The sequence below is a fragment of the Carassius auratus genome, chromosome 31 (genome assembly GCF_003368295.1).
Source record: "Carassius auratus strain Wakin chromosome 31, ASM336829v1, whole genome shotgun sequence".
Taxonomy (NCBI): domain Eukaryota; kingdom Metazoa; phylum Chordata; class Actinopteri; order Cypriniformes; family Cyprinidae; genus Carassius; species Carassius auratus.
In genome coordinates this window covers 1,642,557-1,655,056 of record NC_039273.1, presented here as the reverse complement: position 1 = coordinate 1,655,056, position 12,500 = coordinate 1,642,557, and the positions used below count along the sequence as shown (strand labels likewise).

The following is a 12,500-nucleotide window of genomic DNA, read 5'->3' as shown; positions in this document are numbered from 1 at the left end:
GAGTCCCGTGTTTGCTCTGTGATGTAATTGTGGTTTATAGAAACACTAATGCTTCACAAAGATGAACCTCAATGTGTGTGAAAGCATGTACTGTTCCTGTTAAGTGTTAGTGATGCTGGATGAATCTGTTGGATTGAGCGCACGTCTCTCTCGTGTCCTGAGTGTCACCTGTGTGTGACAGATCCAGACGTTTGCGAGGGGAAGTTGTGTGTGTCGTGGGCTAGAAGTGGAAAACATGGCCCTCGCACACACACGATTCACCTGCTCTCTCCTCTGGAGGATTCACGTGTTTTAGATCAGTCTCAGCGATAGACACAGGAAATGGTGAGGCTTGTTTGTGTGAGTGTGTGTGTCGATGGCGTCCGGTGGTGACAGGATGTGACAGTTATGTGTGTGTGTGTGTGTGTGTGTGTGTGTTGCAGCTTTGCCCACTTCACCAGTGGAAAATTGCACAGCAGCAGAGATGAGTGTAGCGTCTTCATCTGCTCACAAATGTGTGAAGCCCACGTTCCTCAGAAGGTCTCCGCCTGCGTCCTGATAATTGACTGGTAAATCCCCACTTACAGCAGCGAGACGTGTTATATTAGGCTCTGCTGCTGCTTTTATATAGAGCAAGCTCAACATCCCCCATACGAACAAGCTTCATGCGTTCATGAGCACAGGATGTTGTGGGACGGTGTTTGTGGTCGTATATATGTACACTGAACAAAATTATAAATGCAACACTTTTGTTTTCGCCCCCATTTTTCATGAGCTGAACTCTAAGTACACAAAAGGCCTATTTTTCTGAAATATTGTTCACGAATGTGTCTAAAACTGTGTTAGTGAGCACTTCTCCATTGCCGAGATCATCCATGACAGGCATGTTTACACAGAGGAGGATGTAGTTTTCCGAGGTCAGATTTGGTAGCTCAGCTGAACCAGACCGTTACTGAAGTGCAGAGGATGGATTCAGTGATGGTGGAGTAGACCGGTTTCAGCAGCTCCTGTGGCAGGTTAAACTTCCTCAGCTGGAGAAGGATGAAGGAAGTACAACCTCTGCTGGGTCTTTTTAACAATGGCTAACTTCAGGTCCTGAGAGATTGTGGTACCCAGGAACCTGAATGACTCCACTGCAGTCACAGTGATGTTCATGATGGTGAGTGAAGAAAGGGGGGGGGGATTCTTCTGTCATCTCCACAGTTTTAGCCTGAATGAGGCCGATGAGTGTGGTGTCGTCTGCAAACTTCAGGAGCTTGACAGAGGGGTCTTTAGATGTGCAGTCGTTGGTGTACAGAGAGAAGAGCAGTGGGGAGAGAACATAGCCCTGAGGAACTCCAGTGCTAAATTATACAGGTCCTGGATGTGAGTTTTCCCAGCCTCAATAGCTGCTGCCTGTCTGTCAGGAAGCTGTTGATCCACTGAAAGACGGAGGAGAGCTGTGTTAGTTTGGGCAGGAGGAGCTTTGGAATGATAATGTTAAAGGCAAACCTAAAGTCCACAAACAGAGTCCTCACATAAGTCCCTGGTCTTTCTAGATGTTGCAGAACATAATGCAGTCCCATGTTGACTCCATTGTCCAAAGATCTGTAATAATTTAATTATATTATTTTTGGATATTAAGACCAGTATAGGTAATTGAAAAACACGCATCCTTTTAACACTGAATATTCTGACTGTTTTTCATATAGACGTGGCGTATTAGAGCAGAAGTAAATATTAATTAAAAGATACAGAGTGTCCGTGGTTACCACTGTAAAAAAAGCAGCGCTTCATTTATGAACTTTAATATGCATTATACAGAGGCAAGATGAAAAGAAAAATACCATCTACGTAAACTTTTCTAAACACAGTAAGTTCCCCTCAGAAATACATTCATATAAACTCCTCCCCTAATTGAATCGCGATCTGTTTAGCATCTCAACCGAATTGAATCATCTCAAGGCTCGCGGTTAATCTTTACATCCCTACATGTGATTGATGAGAGTGTTGTTTCTCATCTTCTTCCAGGCTCAGGATGAAGGGTGGAGGTTTGGCAGGGAGCTGCAGTCCCTGCTAGATTCACCTTCATCACCTTCATCATCATCATCATCATGGCCAATCACCTGGAGCTGCTGACGGAGCTGCAGCAGCTGGATAAGGTGCCCAGTCTGGAACGACTCAGAGCCGCGCAGAAGCGCCGCACACAACAGCTCAAGCGATGGGCCGTCTACGAGAAGGAAATGCAGAACAAGAAGCGTAAGGGCGACAAACGGCGCGGCCACGGGAACCTGCGGGATAACCGTAAAAGGGTTTCATTTGCAGCAAGTGTTGCCCTGCTAGAGGCCTCATCGAGGAACGATCCGGATGAAGGTGAGTCCGTGTAATCTAAAGTGACCACACGTCCCAGTTTTTAGTGTCCTGTCACTGACTGGAGCAGTCGTGTAGTAATTATTTTCACCAACAGAGGGCGCTGTGAGCTGAACTGCTACGTATTTTAGCCATGAAAAATCTACCTGGTCGAGAGCAGAGCGTTATTATTGTCAATTATTAAAAGAGACATCATTGCTAAATTAATATAGGGCTGGGCGATATTGAAAAACTTAAAGTCTCTAAATGTTCAGAACTTTTAACCGATTGTTGATATTCAACTTGAAAATTTAACTACAACATGATTCCAGTTTCTTTTTCTTATATTAACCCTCTAGTTAAAGAAATGTATATTCCGAATGCAGCACACATGATGTAAATGTAAAACAAATCACTTATTTAATATCTTTGCAGAAAAGATGCATGAACTAGAACTACATCTTGTGCAAACGTGTCTTAAACATACAAACAGAATAATAGAAGGAAAATGCATTAAGGCAAGTAGCGCAGTTTGTGAAAAACGTACAGTTAGAAAATATCGGTTAAATGCAGTTTTATTTTTGTGTTCTGTTAGTGCTGGGCAGTTTTTATGATTTTATCCTTTAATTCAAATGTAATGTTTTGCCACGATTTTTTGTGGAATTCTGTTTTGAATAGAAATATTACCAAAAAAATTATACTAAAGCTACTGTTGATTATTTTTACAGAACAGTTATAGTTAATAATAGTCTACTGGTATTTTACCTCCAGTCATTTTGATTTTGAATTAACTTTTGAAGTTTTTTTTTTAAAGCATTTCCCTTGAATTATTTCTGAACATATAATATGTATAAGACGAGTTTGTACAAGATGTAGTTGTAGTTCATGCATCTTTTCTGCAAAGATATTTAAAGTTATCAAATGACTTTTTTAACATTTACATCATGCGCAGTGCACTTAAAATATACATTTCTTTAACTAGAGGTTTAATAAAGAAAAAGTTATTTTACTTATTTGTTGTTTGTTGTAGTTACATTTTCAAGTTGGTTTCCATATACTTACATAATAATTAATAAATATAAAGATTTTTGTGGGTCAAACTGGTCCTAGCTTTAATGCAATTCACCAAAAATCACACTATTATAAATAGTAAAAACTGAAGATAGCAAAAAAAAAAAAAAAAAGTGTTATACCATGGTTGCAATATGTTGTGTTTTCCTCTGACTGGCAACCCGTGATGTCAAAATCCTATTGGGTAAATTGGCAGTGGGTGGAGCCAAACAGACCAAAACAAAAAACAGACATTATACACCAAGGAATGCACATTTCAAAGCGGAGTAACTGCTTTTCAGAGAAACAAGTATGCTTCCTAAATATCTGCAATATCTGGTTTTTTTTAGGCAAAAATCACATACATACTCAATCTTTTGAAGGTCTCTATCAACTGTCTAATGGGATTTTTTAACCCTTATGCGTTGTTGGGGACGCTTTCGTCCACTAGGGGGTAAAGTTGAATCTTATTTTGGCTACAGCTTTCTCTGTGTTGGAGCTAATGGAATGATTTTTGCTGACAAATCTTATTTTAAAATTTTGCCAAAAACTCAACGGTACACTGTGGGCAAATTCACTACCCTTTCGTTATGTTTGTGGATGAAAACATCCAGTTAATTAAACCGCTGAAAAAATGTATCAGATAAATATATATATATATATATATATATATATTTTTTTTTTTGCATAAATCAATTAATCAACCTTAGTCCTGATCAAAACAACCAAATATTTAAAAAAAAAATCCAAGATTTTAACTCTTTAATTTAATGTCACTGATTTGTGGGGGGGGGGGGGGGGACACAAAATTACATATTTTCGATATAAAAAGTGATTGTGGACTGGATATTTTTTTACCTTTATCACAGTCTTGGGCATGTCAAAGATTAGTAACAAAGATTGGCTTTGATGCATTTTTAGTTTTTGTGCAGCATTATATTTGAATTTTTTCTTCCTCATTTGTTGTTGGTGGCTGTTTTTGCCCCATTGACTTCGATTATAACTACATTTTTTGATTGCAAAGCCATGACACCATATAATCATGCATTCTTGATTGTTTGTGATTTTCCCTTTTGGGAAGAGGTAAAATTTGTTATTTTTTATGGTTAATCACTAGGTGGGACCATTAACCCTTTAGACAGGCCTGTGCAAAAAAAAGCTTAGTTTCTGGCTTGTATATGGAGTATAACAGCAAATTCTAGTTTGTTTAAAAAAAATATGAATCTGATACATTTTTACAGCAGTTTAATTGAGTGGATGTTTTCATCCCGAACATAACGAAAAGGAGGTGAATTTGAACAATGCACAAGGGTTAATCAGGAACTGGCTTCAGCAGGATAATTAAAGAAACGGGGGGAGCGTCTAAAAAAGCAGAGCAACCCTATAAATGTGTTTATGCATCTGCCAGTGGTGTCATGTAAAATCTGCTTTCCCACGTCATTTAACAAGGCATTGAAAACAGTGCTGTCGCCCTGATTGCTGTGTAAAACCAGAGTGCCGGTGGCAACCAGAATGACTAAATTGGTGTAAACGAGTGTGAAATAATGGGCTGAAAGCAGTGGAAAATGACAGTGGTGGTCAAATCAACGTCTGCTGTCTTTCTGAACGCCTGGGAACTGAATGCATGTAGAAAGTAGCCTGCAGTTCTCAGGAGGAGATGCAGAAGTGTGCTGTAATCCCGTCAGATTATCTGAACCTGGACGTTTACGCGCTGCTTGATGGAGCTGTTTTTGCTCCGAGTAACTCGCTCGATGATGTATTGATTAAGAGCTTTAGGTTCATCATGACAGATGGCTTCATACAGCGGCTTTAGCTGAATATATTCAACGTGTTAAGCTGAAATGCTCGCATTAGTTCGCTGGATAAAGCAAAGCTGCTAATATGCTTGAGGTTTTTCAGAGGATGTTCGGTCGTATCTGCTTATTCTGGAAATTAGGAAGATAAACCATTTGTGGGTGTTTTTGATGCTTGACGTAATTGTGTAATTCTGACTCATTCCCCCAAACTTACTGCGCTTCACACATCAGCTAATTCATTAATGAGGTGATAAAGTCACAGGCGTTAGGCTGTTGTCATCTCATATTTACTAATCACATTAAGCGTTGGTAAAGTGGGTCGTAACCTCAGAGAAAGCGTGGTAAATGATCTGATCTCAGACTGACAGTAATGATTCATCTCATCCTGCCAGAGATGCAACAGAGAACACACCAGTCGCAATTAATTACGCAGTACACATTTACTGATGTCATCACAGCTGTCAATCATTCTCTTAAAGAACAACTGGAATCTTAAAGGTGCGGTCACATGAAATATCAGATGCTATTATAGTTTTTATTCATATTTTTAATAATTTGTATTTTATTTTATATTTTCCAGTTTAGTTGTTATTGTAGTAATTTAGTTTTTGCCATTTTTGTTGGCAACTAAATGAAATAAAAAATAACAAAGTTCAAGTTTTTTTATGTTTTATTTCCATTAACGTTTATTTTATTCCAAATAACCAACTTTATGTTTAATAATTTTTTAAAAGTGCTGCATGCACAGCAGAGATTTTTATATTATTATTATTATAACTTTGATATAATTTACTTTATACAATGATGTACGTTATAATTAAAGTTTAAGTTAAACCAAACTTTTATTTCGCCGGTTTGCAGTGAAGATCTGTGTTTTCTCAAATTAAATATTGAAATGCTATCGTATAAAGTTCATGTGTTGATGATCTTATATTCATATCGCCGTTTGATTCAGTGTACAGCCATCCAAACTGAATGACATTCTGCATCCTACTGTAAATTATTTTTATGACTGGTTTCCGTGAATCCGTCCACATTTTCTGCATCATTGAAATCATAAAACTCAAATTCCTTTGTGTTTTCCTTTTGCACGCTGTTTATATCTCTATCGATTAAGTGAATTTATATCTGGATCAGGATGCATTTTGGGCAGCATGTTTGAAATCATTGTTTGCTCCAGATTTAGTTCCTGTCACACTCAATCGATCTTCTGTTAGCTTCGCTCGTCTGTGGATTGCTGCTGATTTTAGTTTGTTTAACTGAATCAAACAGCTTTAGTTTTCCGCAAAAATAAAAGCTTGATGGTTCAACATCTGAAACGAGGACATTAGTATAATTTTGTTTTTTTAAATACTCTTATTTTTTTATTCACGTAATACTTTTAAAATAATATTTTAAAATAAAATCTATTTTCAAGTAAAATAGTGATATGTTTCTTGTTTTGTTGTAATATATTTATTTAAATATACACATAAATATATTTATATCTAACAATATAACAACATAAAGATAGGTAAAATAATTTAAAAAAATTATAGTTATATATCATACAATATAACATACAAATAAAGTATATTATTATTTATAATAGTATTATAGTATTGTTTTGTTAAAATAAATTCTTTATTAGGCTCAATATAATAATGTTAAAAATAAAATACATATAACAATATAAATATATAAATACATAAAATAAGTAAAATAATAATTAAGTATATTATTATATTTACATAATAATATAAATACATAAAAATAAATAAAATTATAATAATTAAGTATATTATTAATAAGTATTTTGCAGTGATATTGCTTTATATAATTATATAATTGTGCATGTCTACATAAAACCAGGAACTCTTTTTAAAAAATAAATATTTAAATTGCAAATGCAGTTTTACCATAAAATTCGCAAAACTTTTTTTGTGTCTTCCAAATAATTTTGTCCTAATTTCTGACATAAACTGCTGAATTTGGCAGAACTGTCTCTTATTGGCAGAAGAGGATGTTGTTTCTCAGTTATTGTGTTAAATGACTAGTGAGTTCTGTGTAACCAGAAATCAATGGAGGAGAAAGAGGAAACTGAACTCGTTTGAAATTTTTCTGTCGCATCTGTGGTTTATTTAGCCTGTGTCGACAAACACACACACACACGCTCACGCACTCACACCCAGTGAATAACCCTAACTATAACACCTTGAATATCTCAGAAGCTGTTTCGAAGAAAATCAGTCATCAACCACAAGATGCTGCATTTCTTTTCCTGTTTTTTGGTTTCCTCTGAACTGAAAGATGCAGACGATGATCATCTGGTGCAGGTCGTGTGTTCAGACTGGTTCAGGTCCGAGCAGCAGTCTGAGGGATCCGTCTCCATCTGTCTGGAGCATCATCTTCCTCACACCAGACACATGAGTTTACTAACCAACAGACAGACTGACAGACGCTCTGATCGCACAGGAAGAGCTGACTGAAGGAGTATATGCAAAAAACAAACAAAAACACATCTTGAGAGTCCAAATGCATTGACTGCATGATGAATGAAGTCCACTGGATTCAGTTAGAATGTCCTTATGATTATATTTATGACAGGAAAAAATATATATACACACACACACACATATACGGTTAAGTAATATCTGGTAATAGCAAGTGCACCATGTGAAATTGTTACATTTTAGACACAATGTTCAGTTTTTTCTCTTTCGTCAACAAAACTAGTTCCAAACAAAGCTGTGTCAGGATACTTGTGGTGTTTCGTTCCTGAATGAATCGTCTGAGTCAATGATTCAGTGATCCATTCATTTAAACAAGGACTTGATTTGTTTGAAAATGAATCATCCATTTTAAATGAATCATTTGAGCCAGTGATTCAGTGGTCCATTCATTAAACAGGTACTTGATTTGTTTCTGAAGGAATCATCCATTTTAAATGAATCATTTGATCCAGTGATTCAGTGATCCATTCATTTAAACAGGGACTTGATTTGTTTCTAAATAAATCATCAATTTTAAATGAATCATCTGAGTCAATGATTCAGTGATCCATTCATTTAAACAGGGACTTGATTTGTTTGAAAATGAATCATCCATTTTAAATGAATCATTTGAGCCAGTGATTCAGTGATCCATTCATTAAACAGGTACTTGGTTTGTTTCTAAATGAATCATCCATTTTGGAATGAATAGTTTGTTTGATCGAATGATTGAATGAATCATTCATTAAGGCAAGGACTTACCTGTCTTTAGCACAAAACACACTCAGAAAAATATTGTTTAATCATTGTTATCCAGAAAAACCGGAACAGTATCGAGATATCATTTTTTTGTCCACATGTATTTACTCATTTCACTCGCACAAAAGCAGATTCAGTGTGTGTGTGTGTGCGTGTGTGCACGCTCATTAAGTCCTCATCAAGTCACTGCTCATTCACTGTGTCTCGCTGTCTTTGTATCAGAGCTCCAAATTAAAATTCTTTGGCCGTCACTCATCACAACAGTACGTACCACACATTTTACAGATATTTGTCAGTGGTGCTGAGGATCTGCAAATAATTAGCCATCATCCTCCGTCATCTCTCTTACTGTTTATGTGGTAAGTGTAATTATATGTACTGTAATGTAACAGGGGACCGTTAACAATCGTAATGTAATTCCTTTGTCTTTCTGAAACTATAGACTGCATAAAAACATAAATGAAGTTTGTGTGTGTGTGTGTGTGTGTGTGTGTTTGAGTGAGTGTGTGTGTGTACATTAGATGAGCTTGTAGTTTAGTAAGCAAAAACCACTCGCTGCCTATTCAGCAACAATATACACCCATACATCCTCATGCCAGCCTGCTGTGTGTGTGTGTGTGTGTGTGTGAGCGAGTAATCAGCGATGTGGATCAAAAGTTTGTCGTTCTTCAGTAATGGCTCGTTTGGGCTCCACCAGAAATCACACGATAACGTTTCATTATGACGGCAGCAGTGATTCCCATGTGAACGTGGACCATCATGCATCACTTTAGTGCACTAGAGTACTTCGATATCATGGCATCCATATGTATATCAAAGAAGATTAGAAGATTATTTCAAACTAGTGTGATAATTCAGACCGATAATTCTGAACTTGAGTTACACACATCTGGGACCTGGATTGAGTTTGTGTCGTTTGCTCTGTGTTTTTGTGTGACACCATACTTCTTCGTTGTGTTCGTTGCTAATGAAGGTGATGCTGAAATCTTGGGGTCAACCGATATGTGTTTTCAGAGCCAAAACCGATTATTACAGATTAAGTAGACAGATTTTCAGATTTTGGACTGGTATATATGTCTGGTGTAAAAATGTAAATTAATGTCAAAATTAAGTGTAAAAAGATCTCTAACAAAAACTTTCTTTAATGCTTTTTAAATTGTTTTATCAGTTTTAAAAATGGCTGATACCGATAACCATAAAAAGCTTAATACCTTAATATATTAATAATAAAATTAAATTCAAAATGAAGTATAAAAAGAGCTCTAACAAAAACTTTCTTTAATGCTTTTTAAATTGTTTAATCAGTTTTAAAAATGGCCGATACCGATAATCATAAAAAAGCTTAATATATTAATAAACTTAATGTCAAAATTAAGAATAAAGAGAGCTCTAACAAAAACGTTCTTTAATGCTTTTAAATTGTTTCATCAGTTTTAAAAATGGCTGATACCGATAACCATAAAAAAAGTTTAATATCGGTGCCGATAATCCGTCAAAAACAACTGAAATCACAGCTACTTCTGTGATTCCTGAGAACATTTGATCTCATCGCTGCTGCTTCTGTTTCTTCAATAATAAATTAACGCTGTCATTGAATAAATATTTGATAACGGCAGCCCTTGTGAATATGGGACACACAGTAGTAGTCAGCGGCTTGATCATGGTCACTCTGTAGTGCACTAGATTCTCAAGCGCACTGTCGCTCACAGGACATATTCGTCTCTGTCTCGTCCGCTTCAAGCGGCTTCATGAATGATAAATGAAGCTCTAGAAGCACACAGACTCACTGCAGACGAGTCTGTGATGGAGGGAAGGAGAACATTCAGTCCTTTAATCTGTTTATTTCCTGACGCGGACAGTAAAAACATGCTGTAAAGTAGATGTTTGAGAGATGACTTGAGTGTGAAGTTAGAAGAGGCTCTTAGAATCACTTGTTTAGACTCTGTTTACCGTGATGCACTGATGTTTGTTAGAGTGATTCTGTTGAGTCTTTACAAATCCTTAAAAGAAACCAACGTTCTTCTTCTGCTTCTTCAGAATATCCGTCTCATTTTCCAGTACAAATATCTAAACATTCATAATTCGAAATGCATTTACAGTGACAGAAGATAAGAAGTGTCCAAGTGAAGTTTGTGCTGCAAACAAGAAAAAAAAATCTACTTGTTTTCCGTTTAATTAAGTTGATTTTTCTAATCCTATTGGCAGATATCTGCTCTTGTTTTAAACATAAACTCACTTTATTTTCACTTAAACAGTTCTTATCTTCTGTCATTGTGCATCTCCAGTAAATGCATCCGGATGTAAGAATATTTAGATATTTGTGCTGGAGATACTGAGCAAAAACAGTTCATTTGCAGGGAATTATAAATCTTTTTGCATTAGAAATGTGTTGAAATGGTCTTTTTGAGCTGCTGCTGTTTTTAACCGTTAGTAATTGCTGTTCTCGCTCTCATTACACGAACCGCCAGTGACTCACAGCTTTATTAAACCACTGAATATCACTAATTAGAGAGCTGCTCTGATGCTGCCAGACATCCTCTCTGATTCTCATTGATCCATTAATTCATATCAGACGCTTCCGTAATGAGCTAAATCTGAAAATCTGACATCAGCATCATTATCATTGTCAACACTGAACAACATCATTCTGTTTTACAGGCTCGTTATCAAACGGCTTATTAATGTCTTAAACTTGATGTGCTGTGTAACACGCTCCTACAGAAAAAATGCCAAAAAAATAAAAATAAAATAAAAATGTAATTAGTTTGGAATGAGCTTTTGAAGGCACTAATAAAAATAAAGTAACCAATTAAAATAAAATAAAAAATATTGTTTGATGTTTCATGTATGAAATGCAATATCATTATTCCAGTAAATATTTGAAATATAGAAATGCAATAAATAAACAAAACACCAAAAACATCTCATTTTCAGAACATGAAGAACTTAAATAAAACAACTAGATTAATAAATAAAACCCATGCGAACTATTTAAAATCCTGACAAAAACAGAAAATATAAAAATATACAATTATATTAAAAATATGCATTATATGTTTTTTTATTATAATAAATATATTTAAATTATTTTCATTTAGCATTTTTATGATTTGTTTAATTATTAGCCTTTTATTAATTCTCTTTTATTCAACCCTGATTAAGATGCAGTGCATTATTGTATTATTGAAGATGTATTTAAAAAAGTGCCAATAGATACTAAAGGTGTGTTGGTTGTGTGGATTAAACTCCTCTGATCAGTGATGTGTGTGTGATGAAGACGAGTGTTTGCGCTGGTCCTGCAGAGATGACTGTAATTATCTCTGTCTGTTGATGAGAAGCTGTGTGACGCTGCACTGAAAAGAAAACAGTCAGTAATGAGTGCATGCATCTGTTCATCGTGTGTGTGTGTGTGTGTGTTATCTCTCCGCTCATTAAAGCCCACTAGAGGTCCTGATGTGAACCCACATGCAGTGTCCTGAACTCAGAGCGCTGACCCTCATCCTCATCATCCTCATCATCCTCCTCACAGCCGGCGCTGATAAGACGAGGGTGTTGGGTGCGGCTCTGCACTTCCTGTCTCTGTGTTTAATGGAGTGGGTTTTATCTTTCTGGAAGCGTCTGTGTGTCCTCCCTGCGCAGGAATGCAATCGCTGCACCAAGAGGATCTCTCTCCTCGTCTTCTGTGGGAGGAGAACGAACACAAGTCTCTGTGTGTGACTGTAAACACGGCACGCCAACAACACTGAGCTACACGGCATCTTCATTTCCTCTGCTGTGAGAAAGGAAACGCATGGAGTATAAACGTCTGATTTAAAGAACTCAGACACTCAGTGATCATGTCCAACTCTAGAACACAGAGAACACCAGAGTTCACTTCAGCACACACACACACACACACACACACATACACATATACACACACACAAACCGCTTCCACCGTGTTTACTTAATGTGATTAGTACAGGGTTATTATCATTAATTAACACCAAAACCATAAAAAAATTAAACTAGAATAAAAATTTAAAAGAATAAAAATAAAAAAAGCTATATGTACATATATAAATATTATAGATAAAAATATTATACAAATAATATTTAAAAAAACGATTTAGACGGT

The 12,500-nt window shown here is 36.1% G+C and overlaps 1 pseudogene; it reads left to right on the top strand.

The window, feature by feature from the left end:
• Positions 1–12,500, top strand: part of LOC113051157 (protein phosphatase 1 regulatory inhibitor subunit 16B-like) — a 23,671-nt pseudogene that overhangs the window by 8,557 nt on the left and 2,614 nt on the right.